General features: G+C 42.4%; 1 pseudogene; it reads left to right on the plus strand.

Moving 5' to 3' along the window:
- Positions 1 to 541: 541 nt before the first annotated feature.
- On the plus strand, positions 542 to 11,231 carry LOC118020406 (annotated as a pseudogene).
- Positions 11,232 to 11,932: the final 701 nt, after the last annotated feature.

Consider the following 11,932-nt stretch of genomic DNA (forward strand, 5'->3'; position numbering starts at 1 on the left):
TAATTATGTAGGACCTGATAGTTTGCATATCTTTATTCCAAATGTTTCCTGGTCTTGATTTTCTTTCTATTCTTTTCGTGATTTTTAAATGTTTATTTGTTATTTTTCTGTTCCAAATTACATGTTTTTGAAGCTACTTCAAATCGCAGTCTCTTTTGGTTATATTTAAAAACAGGAACAAAAAAAATCCCATATTGAGCTGGACCACGGATGACTCTAACTTCATCACAAATGGTTTTGTTTTTTTTTTTTTTTTAAAGATTTTATTTATTTATTTGAGAGAGAGAATGAGAGAGAGAGAGAGAGAGAAAGCATGAGAAGGGGGAGGGTCAGAGGGAGAAGCAGACTCCCTGCTGAGCAGGGAGTCCGATGCGGGACTCGATCCCGGGACTCCAGGATCATGACCTGAGCCGAAGGCAGTCGCTTAACCGACTGAGCCACCCAGGCGCCCCATCACAAATGGTTTTAAGGAGCTACCCAGGGAGGGGTCCATATGGCATTGTTCTGCATTCCCATCATAACTTAAAGGGCAACTTTCACAATGTCCAGAGCCCTTGATGTCCTGCAAACGAAGGAGGAGGATGTCCTCACATTTCCTGCAGCAGGAACCCACTTAGGGGGCACCAACCTTGACTTCCAAATGGAACAGTACATCTACAAAAGGGAAAGTGATGGTATCTGCATCATAAATCTGAAGAGAACCCGGGAGAAGCTTCTGCTGGCAGCTCATGCCATGGTTGCCACTAAAAACCTGGCTGATGTCAGTATCCTCATCCAGGAATACTGGCCAGGAGCGGTGCTGACGTTTGCTGCTGCTAGCGGAGCCACTCCTACTGCTGGCCACTTCACTCCTGGAACCTTCACTACCCAGACCCAGGCAGCCTTCCGGGAGCCGAGACTGAGCCCAGGGTTGACCACCAGCCTCTTACAGAGGCGTCTTATGTTAACCTGCCTATCATCGCTCTGGGTAACACAAACTCTCCTCTGCGCTACGTGGACATCGCCATCCCTTGCAACAACAAGGGAGCTCACTCAGTGGGCCTGGGAAGTTCCGTGCATGCGTGGCACCATTTCCCGTGGGCACCCATGGGGGATCATGCCTGATCTCTACTTCTACAGAGATCCTGAAGAGATCGAAAAGGAGGGGCAGGTCGCTGCTGAGAACTCTGTGACCGAGGAGGACTTTCAGGGTGAAAGGACTGTTCTAGTTCCTGAGTTCACTGCTATTCAACCTGAAGTCACAGACTGGTCTGATGGCATGCAGGTGCACTCTGTGCCTATTCAGCAGTTCCCCATTGAGGACTGGAGCGTCCGGCCCGGGGCCACGGAAGACTGGTCTGCAGCTCCCACTGCTCAGGCCACAGAATGGGTGGGAACAACCATGAGCGGTCTTCCTCTTCCACAAAAGCAAACAAAATGGAAAGAAAGTTGATGGAAAATAAAGTTTCTAAAAAAAAAAAAATGGTCTTAAGGAGGGTATAACTTTCATCTCTGCTACCACCCATTAGTCCCTGAGGGAGAGTGGAGGGGAAAGTGAAGTGGAGTCAGAGATATGCTTAAATCCCAGATCTGACAACACTGATATCAATCTTAGTTTGAAATCCTATGGAAAAAATTTTCAGGGACTCCAGGATCTTTTCCTGAATTACTACCAATACCTTTTTTCCATATGCTTAGCTTGAACTTAAAAATAATCATTATATTAATTAATCTTTGGCTGCAAACCAACAGAGAATTGACCCACAGTCTGTATTATTTCCTGAGGCTGCCATAACAAATTACCACAAACTGGATGGCTTAAAACAACAGAAATTAATTTTCTCACAGTTCTGGAGGTCAAAAGCCCAAAATCAATGTGTGAGCAGAGTCATTCTCCCTCCAGAGGCTCTAGAGGAGAATCCTTCCTTACCTCTTCCAGCTTCTGGTGGCTCCAGGCATTCCTTGGATTTGTCACTGCATAATTCCAATTTCTGACTCTGGGTTCACATTGCCTTCTCCAGTGCTTCTGTTTTCTCCTCTGTGTGTGTGTGGTTTTTCTTAAAGATTTATTTATTTACTGGGGCCCTTGGGTGGCTCAGTCAGTCAACCGTCTGATTTTGGCTCAGGTCATGATTTTGGGGTCCTATGACAGAGCCTCGAATCTCGGGCTCCGTTTTCAGTTAAGAGTCTGCTTGTTCTTTCCCTTTTCCTGTGCCCCTCCCCCCATCGTGCACATGCATGCCTGCTCTCTCGTGCTCACTTTCTTTCAAATAAATAAAAATCTCTTTTAAAAAAGATTTATTGGGGCGCCTGGGTGGCTCAGTCGTTAAGCGTCTGCCTTCGGCTCAGGTCATGATCCCAGGGTCCTGGAATCGAGCCCCGCGTCGGGCTCCCTGCTCGGCGGGAGGTCTGCTTCTCCCTCTCCCACTCCCCCTGCTTGTGTTCCCTCTCTCGCTGTCTCTCTCTGTGAAATAAATAAATAAAATCTTTAAAAAATAAAAATAAAAAAAAGATTTATTTACTTTAGAGAGAGAGCAAGCATGTGAGCAGGGGGAGAGGCAGGGGGAGAGGGAGAGAAGCAGACCCCACCCCCCGCCCGAGCACGGAGCCTGATGCAGGGCTTGATCCCACAAACCTGAGATCATAACCTGAGCTGAAACCAAGAGTCAGACACTTAACCGACTGAGCCATCCAGGCACCCCACCTCTGTATGTCTTTCATGAGGATACTTGTCATTGGATTAAGGACCCACCCAGATAATCCAGGATGATTTTATCTCAAAATCCTTAATTACATCTGCAAAGCCCTTTTCTCCAAATACGGTCACATTCATAGGTTCTGGGGGTTAGGACATAGACATATCTTTTTGGGGTCACCATTCAACCACACAGTGGACTAAACAATGAAGCTATTTCAATTATGTGTTATTATCTGCTTGTGGTCAGTACTAATTTAGTCTGGTGTCCTACACCATCTGTTCTTGGTGCAAAAACCTTTACTGTGAGAGTTACTAGAGATATGGAGATGATGATGACATGATTACTGTCCCCTAGACACTCTCACAGAAAAATATGTAAGCAAACAAATTATAATAAGGAATGATAGATACAAAAATAGAAATATATACCACAGGCACAGACTATGCGGAGGAAGCGGCTACTGACCGTGCATTGAAGGTATCAGGGAAGGCTCCAGATGTGGGCTGAAATGTAAGCTCTTTTCAGAGCAAAGAAGAAGCATGTGCAAAGACAAGCATGGCAGAGAGTCTCTAAAGATAGCTCCCAACAATTCATCCTCTTCCTGTATGCTTATGGTCTCCCCTGCTATCCGAAAGTAGAGCGGTTCCATGAAAACTTTGGTAAACTGAAATGGCATGAGGCAAAGAAGAAATTACTATTAATTTAGATGAAAAAAATTTTTGAGCATTCCCAGACTGAAAAAATAACCTTTCTTAGGCTTTTCTCTCACCTTGGGACACATCTTGCTAACAGATGAACAAAATAAATCACGATAAAGCAGAGATGCTCACAGACTCAGTTCAAAGCCATGGCAGCTTGATGCTGAGAGGCTAACTCCCCGGGAAGGAGTTAGCGATGCTACTCTGCTGCTCAGTGTGCACCCTGCCTCTATATGGGCTCTCTGCCAAACAAACCCTGAATGTTATTTTCCCTTTTCATCTTTTTTTTTGTAAAAGCAAAAAGCCCCTTCAGATTTCTTTTGGTTAGTGAAAATAGGTACTAATGTAGGTCTTTTAAAAAGAAATTTTATTTGAGAGAGAGTGAGAATGAGAGAGATCACAGAGGGAGAGGGAGAAGCAGACTCGCCCCTGAGCAGGGAGCCCGATGCGGGGCTCAATCCCAGGACCCTGGGATCATGACCTGAGCCGAAGGCAGACGCTTAACTGACTAAGCCACCCAGGTGACCCAATGTAGGTCTTTCTTAAGTGAGTGGGGTAACTTGAACTTTTGAAAAAGTGAGAGATACCTGTATCTTCTCCCTTTGAATCTAGATTGGCCCTGAAATTGCTCTGAGCAATAGAATGTGGTGGAAGTAATGTTTTGGGACTTCTGAGCCCAGGGCTTGAGAGGACTGGCAGTTTCTATTTTCTTCCCTTGGGAACACCCTTGAGACACTCCTTCTTAGAATCCTACCATGCTCTAAGAAGTTCAAGTCACATGGAGAATCAAGGAATTGCAAATGACCCCTCCAGATGAGATCCCACCTGACAGTGCCAACTACCAGCCATGTGAGTGAGTTATCTTGGACATTTCATTCCAGTTGAGCCCTCAGATGACTGCAGCCTCAAACAGCATGTGAAGCACAACCACTCAGCTGAGTCCAGCCAATTCACAGAACTGTGATTAATAATATGATTGTCGTTTTAAGCTGCTGAGTTTTAAGTGATTTCTTATGCAGTAACAGGGCTCCTGCATGAGTGAAAGTCAGTAGATGAGTGGAGGCTATGAGGGAGTTCTCATAATTCCTCATCACTGGGCAATATGGTCTGACTTTCCTTTTTGCTCTTCTAGTTCTTCCAATAATTTATTACTTAATTCCTTGCATTATATCACTCTTTGCTTGAAATACCTTGAGTGCCCTCTGTTTTTCTAGTTAATTATGTGCTATAACATTTTGTTATCTTGTATTCCTAGGACCAGAGAATGTGCTATACCTGGGGCAGGTATGGGGGGGGCTTCTGATAATTTCAACCCTTTTGGTATTGAAATACCATATTCCTGACAGTTTTTCTTTTTCTTTTCTTTTTTTTAAGATTTATTTAGGGTCTCCTGGGTGGCTCAGTCGGTTAAACGTCTGCCTTTGGCTCAGGGGTCCTGGGATCGAGCCCTGTGTTGGGCTCTCTGTTCAGTGGGGAGTCTGCTTCTCCCTCTCCCTCTGCCGCTCCCCCTGCTTGTGCTCTCTATCAAATAAATAAAAAAAATCTTAAATATTTATTTATTTATTTGAGAGAGAGCAGGGGGAGTGGCAGAGGGAGAGGGAGAGAATCTCAAGCAGACTTCCTACTGAGCCCCGACTGGGGGCTAGATCTCATGACCCCATTTTCATGACCTGAGCTGAAATCAGGAGTCTGACGCTTAACTGACTGAACCACCCAGGGGCCCCTTCCTGACAGTTTTTCTTAAATAAAAGGACCTTTCTTCTTAAACATAGTACATGAAATGTAATTTTTCTTCTTTTCCGTTATCATCACCATCAAATATTTACTGAGTGACTGTATATTGTATTATAGCTCTAGGAGCAAATGTTGTGGAACATCAGGTGAAAGGAGGGCTGACCACAAGCAGATATTTGTAAGTTCAACTGCAAAAAACTTCACTATTATCAGTTGCTAGGGATAGTGAAATAATGATATGGTCCCTGTTCTCTAGCAGCTCCCACTGTAATACAAATAATTTATAAAGGGGCGCCTGGGTGGCTCAGTCGTTAAGCGTGTGCCTTCGGCTCAGGTCATGATCCCAGGGTCCTGGGATCGAGCCCCGCATTGGGCTCCCTGCTCTGCAGGAAGCCTGCTTCTCCCTCTCCCACTCCCCCTGCTTGTGTTCCCTCTCTCACGGTGTCTCTCTCTGTGAAATAAATAAAATCTTAAAAAAAAAATTGTAAACAAATATAGTATGGTATTATGGATTTGAAAATAGAAATATGTATCACAGGTGCAGATATGCAGAGAGAGAGTATCTAGGCATTGAGGCATTTGGGAAAACTTTACATAGGAGCTAAAATTTAAGCTGGATCTTACTGAATGGTTAGACATTTGCCAGGTGAAGAAAAGGTCAATCCAGATTAGGGAAGAAGCACATGCAAAGGTAGTAAAGTATAAAAGAGATGGCATTATTCAGCCCATATTCCAGCTTAATTGAGAAAGTGTAGAAAAGGTTGAATCATGTTACAAAACATACCTTATGTAATGCTTAGGAGTTTGGACTTAATACTATGATCACTGAGGAGCAGAGGAGTCTCATAGTCATATTTGTATTTTCAGAAATAACACTGTTAGCAATGTGAAGGAGAGATCAGAACAAGGAGGGACTGGCAGCAAGGCCAGTTAGGAGGCTACGGCAAGATTCAGCTGGGAACATCAAGAGGCTGTGAAGTAAGGATTTATAGCTGCCCAACCTCCAAAACAGCCTGACTGGAATACTATGAAACAATTCTTACATTAAAGGTGGAGGCAGGGGGTGCCTGGGTGGCTCAGTCACTAAGCATCTGCCTTCGGCTCAGGTCATGATCCCAGGGTCCTGGGATGGAGCCCTGCAGCGGGCTCCCTGCTCAGCAGGAAGCTTGCTTCTCCCTCTCCCACTCCCCCTGCTTGTGTTCCCTCTCTCATTGTGTCTCTCTCTGTCAAATAAATAAATAAAATCTTAAAAATAAATAAATAAATAAAGGTGGAGGCAGCACCTTCTCCAAGGCTTATTCTCATATATGTATATATTATATATATACATTTTTTTAAAGATCTTATTTACTTGTCAGAGAGGGAGAAAGAGAGAGAGCACAAGCAGGGGGAGCAGCAGAGGGAGAAGCAGGCTCCCCGCTGAGCAGGACTCGATCCCAGGACCTGATGCGGGGCTCGATCCCAGGACCCTGGGATCATGGCCTGAGCCGAAGGCAGACGCTCAACCAACTGAGCCACCCAGGCGTCCCTATCCTCTCCCACTCCCCCTTGCTTGTGTTCCCTCTCTCGCTGTCTCTCTCTGTCAAATAAATAAATAAAATAAAATCTTAAAAAATCTTAAAAAAATAAAAGCAATTTAAAAAATACTTGTTAAAAGATATACACTGTAATGAGACAGTATACCTGATCTATCTTAAACTGGGTTTGGCTAGGATCTCTGGGTGAAAAGCAATGAGCAGGTAGATTTTAAAAAAAAAAAAAGTTTTTTTAAGATTTTATTTATTTGAGAGAAAGAGTGAGTGAGAGAGAGAGAGAGAGAGCTCATGAGCAGGGGGAGAGGGAGAAGCAGGCTCCCCACTGAGCAGGGAGCCCGATACGGGACTCTATCCCAGGACCCTGAGATCATGACCTGAGCCGAAGGCAGACGCTTAACCGACTGAGCCACCCAGGAGCCCCAAGCAGGTAGTTTTTTAAGAACTGGACCAGCTTTCTAGGGGGTACAGAGATCTACAGATGTGAAGTCAGAGCCACCTTTATGATTTTACTTTCCTCAAAATATATTTTAATCCTGGGCCTATTCTCTCCAAATCACCTTGCTTCTTTTTGTCTTTATCGATTTACACCATGTGTTGCTTCCAAACAGAGGTTCAATTTCAGTCTTTCCCCAGTACGCTATCCTAAAAGTAAAAACCCAGATGTTGTAAGGTTCTCAACAAGGGGTGATTTTGCACCCCCTCCCAAGACATCTAGGGATGTCTGGAGGCATTTTGGGGTTGTTACAAGTGGTGGGGGGGTGCTACTGGCACCCAGTACATACATAGAAGCCAGGGATGCTGCTAAACTCACAACACAAAGGAAAGCCTCTCAGAACAAAGAATTAACTGACCCCAAATGCCAATAACGCTGAGGTTGAGAAATCCTAAAAAGTTCTAAGAAATTAAGAAATTCTAAAGTTCTAAGTTGCTTGATTTCTGGTAGAAACTGATTATAAGTTAAAAGTTGCCTTCTTTGCTTCCCTACCATCTCTTTTCACTTATATCTTGTATAGGGAAAAAGCAAATTTAAATACATATGTAAGAGTAGATCTTTTATTTTGAGGAAATAGGAGAAGGATCAGTGGTGATGCATGGGGGTAGGTGAAAGGATGCTATTTATGCAGTCATTCTCTTCACCCTGAATCCTACACATAATATTCTATGCTGTGGGGCAAGGTAAAAAGTAGAGGGGGCCAAGGTGTTGGGGACAGAGGAGAAGAAAAGAAACAAACACAATCCAAGTGAAGCCCAGTGGAAGGCAGTGTCTATGCCATCTGGATTAGATAATTCTTCCGTGGCCATTTGGGTATGAGGAAATATCTGTATTTCCAAAAAAGGTTATAACAAAAACATTTTAATTCAATTAAAAATGTAAATCATATATTTTCCATAACTAAACATTCTATTTATAAACTCAACATACTATTTATGATTACCTAAAACTTGCATTTCTTCTGAGGAGCAATAATCTGAGTGCACAATACTACTGTGTCTGTAATAAGAACAAATACTTTTGCTTTTATTTTCATCTTGTGTGATATTAAATAACAACAGACCTGCTGTAGCAAATATAACTCATTTGGTAAAATTTAGGTATTTTGAGAAATTCACTAACATTGTCAGGCCTCTAGACCTTTAGAGTTATTCATTATAATGGTACATATTAAAATAGTGCCATCTAATAAGCTTTTGGAAAATTGACATACATACTAAAACCAAATATGTGCACACCCCATGACCCAGCAATTCCACTCCCAGGTATATATTCAACAGAAGTGCAACAGAAGTACAGTCACCAAAAGACATGTATAAGAATGTTCTCCACAGCGTTATTCATAATAGCCAGGAACTAGAAATTCCTCAAATACCCATCAATGGCAGAATGGAAAAATTTTGGATATAATAAAAATGGTTAAACTAATGAAATACTATTCAGCAGTGAGAATGAATGACTATAAACACATACACTCTGAGTAAATCTCACTCCAGCAAGTTGAATAATGGCCTCCAAAGATATCTAGGATCTAACTCCGGGAACCTGTGAATGTTATCTTATGTGGCAAAAGAGGCTTTGCTGGTGTGATTAAATTAAGGATCTTGAAACGAGATTATCCTGGATCATCCAGGTGGGCCCTAAAGGTAAAGGCAGAGGAAGATTAGACTACAAAAAAGGTGATATGATGATGAAAGCAGAGGCTTTAATACCAGGTAAGGGGCCACAAAAACTACAGGCAGCCACTGGAAGCTGAAAAAAGGCAAGGAAACAGATGTTCCATTTACAACCTTCAGATTCAGGAACCAACCCTGCTGATAGCTTGACTTTGGCCTAATGAAAAGTTTGGGACTTCTGATCTCCAGGACTATAAAAGAATGAATTTGTGTTGTTTTAAGTCACTAAGTTTGTGGTAATTTGTTACAGTGGCATCAGAAAACCAGTATACTCACAAATATAACAATGATCAAATAAAATAGCACACTGCGGGGGGAGGGGGGTCAGTGCCTACGTGGCTCAGTCGGTTAGGCATCTGCCTTCAGCTCAGGTCATGATCTCAGGGTCCTGGGACAGAGTCCTGCATCCAGCTCCCCGCTCAGTGGGGAGTCTGCTTCTCCCTCTCCCACTCCCCCTGCTTGTGCTCTCTCTCTCTAATAAATGAAATCTTTAAAAAAAAAGAGTACATTGGGGTGCTGAGTGAGGTGGCACTGGATTGGCAGGCAGGCAGGGCTGCAGTCCATGACACTAGGGAGCAGCTCCAGGACCCAGGAGCGTGAGGCAGAAGGCGATGGAACAGGATGTGCTTGTGCATGGCACCTGTCATGGACTTCCTGGCCCAGGGCTGTGAGGCACCCAGAATGCTGGCAGCCCTCTTCTAGCCCCCATCCACCTTCTCTCCCTCTCTTTCTATCCCTACTCCCACTTGCGTGCTCTCTCTTGCTTTCTAAAATAAGTAAATCTTTAAAAATATATATTTTAAAGTAATCTCTACACCCAGCATGGGGCTTAAACTCACAACCCCAAGATCAAGAGTCACACGCTCTACCGACTGAGGCAAGCAGGCGCCCCAAGCTATTGCTTATTTAATGAGGTCACCTAAAGAAAGAGCTCCTCAGGATCCTTGAGATGATAATTCTCACATCCAGAAGATCAGATCAAGGGAAGTAGCTCTGAAGAACAAACTTCACGTTACTTAAATGAATTACAACAGCTTGCCACCTTAGGAAAAGGTAGATATGAAAGAGTATACAAGATCAGGAATAAATTAGATGGTCAGTATTTTGCAATTAAAAATTTGCAATTAAAAAAATCCTGATTAAGGGTGCAACTAAACAGATTGCATGAAGGTACTATGGTGAGTGAAGGTATTGGCAGGTCTTCGGTATCCTAATTGTAGGGCCATCATAATGCTTGGATAGAACATGTTCCCGTGGCCCAAATGCAAGGTAGAATTTCTATTCAGCTGCCATCTCTGGAAGTGAGGTTGGAACCAGGAGGACGACAAAAATCAATATGATGTTAAAAATGATTAAAGTAACAGCTCATCCACTATCCTCGCCAAGTTCACCTTAGAAAAAGAAAAATCCTTAGAAGAATCTGGCATTGAAAATCAGACTAACAGACTGATGAACTATATCACCAATTTAGTCACAAAAGATGCCAGTGAATTTGAATCATTCATTTTACTCCAAGAAAATGGCTTGGCTGATTTGTCTTCCAGATTGTTGAACATCAGCGGCCACTTAGGCATGATTGCGACTTTGAAGAGAATTTCATATCCATCGAGGAATCTTCTAAAGAAAACTTAAAACTTGTTGGGGCAGACATCACCTGATGGAGTGTCACCTGATGTTGCACATCCAGATCCAGCTGTGGGACTCTCTCTGTGGGACTGGATAGCTGGGAGAAACAAGCAGGGCCAGGAGTGTGGGGGCCAATCTGCATGTCCTTATGTTATGGCCAGTGTTGCAATAAAAATCTTTCAAGAATTGGAGGAAGGTGTATTTTATATTCATAACATGAGAATAATACACAGATATCTGAAGCCCAGAAATATTTTCCTCATGGCCCTGCCAAGCAAGTAAAAATAGGAGACTTTGGTCTGGCCTGCACAGACATCATACAGAAGAACACAGACTGGATCAATAGACATGGCAAGAGAACACCAACACATACTTCCAGAGTAGGTACTTGTCAGTACCCTTAACCTGAAGAGTTAGAAGGACCTGAGTGTGACACCATATCAGATATGTATAGCTTGGGTGTGATCCTACTAGAGCTCTTTCAGCTGTTTGGAACAGAAATACAGCAAGTATAAGTTTTAACAGGTTTAAGAACTGGTCAGATACTTGAATCCCTCAGTAAAACACAAGCCAAGTGTATCCAGCACTTAACCAGAAAGAATGCAACTCAGAGACTGTCTGCTCTGTTTAGCTGCTGTAAAGTGAACTTTTCCAAAATTCTGGAAATGTTAATCTCACCCTACAAAGATACTAGAACAAGAAAAAGAAATTGAAGAAAGAAACAGCTAAGCCTCCTTTCTCAGGACAAAAGGATTAAATATGACATGGAAGATAGGAATGTGCTTGTCTAGCCTTAATTAGGCTCTATAAATGTGGAAGTGGTCTTAAACTCTTTAAGCTAGTCAGTTGGAATGTAAATTTTCAATTTTTATTATGGTATAAAGGGTATAATACTTTTCTTTAGTAAGCCTGTATAAGACTTATTAAAGTGAAGTTGTAAAAGTTTTTAAAAAGTATATTATTTATGATTGCCTCTACACAAAATAAAAGACAGAACTAATCTATGGTTTTAGAAGACAGAACAGTACTTACTTCTGGGGAGGAAGAAGGTAGTGTTAAAATAGGGGCAAGAGGGGCTTCTGGGGTGTTCATACGGCTGTGTCTTGATCTGAGGGCCAGTGATAGGATTACGTTTAATTTGTCAAAACCCTCACTTATATACTTTTCTATATGTATGGTATATGCAGTTTTTAAAAATTGGTAGCTTTTCAGCATTTATCAGTTTGATAGGCTACTGAAAAAGACAGAGATGTATTCAAGGAAGTGGGGGAAATATTTACTAAACAATAACCTTATTTCTCAAGAACGCTGAAGATTTGTTTCTCTCTCCACAAGATTTTAAAAATCTCAACGGACAGTATAGTGACTTTTAAATGTTAAAAAATAAAAGTAAAACACTGCTTAATTAGTTTTGTTATGCCTAGATCCTAGGACTGTAAATTACAAAAGTACAAGTAAAACCACATTTCTTGAAATAACAATAAAGGAGAAA

The sequence above is a fragment of the Mirounga leonina genome, unplaced genomic scaffold, assembly GCF_011800145.1.
Source record: "Mirounga leonina isolate KUSES-001 unplaced genomic scaffold, KU_Mleo_1.0 Mir_173, whole genome shotgun sequence".
Classification (NCBI taxonomy): domain Eukaryota; kingdom Metazoa; phylum Chordata; class Mammalia; order Carnivora; family Phocidae; genus Mirounga; species Mirounga leonina.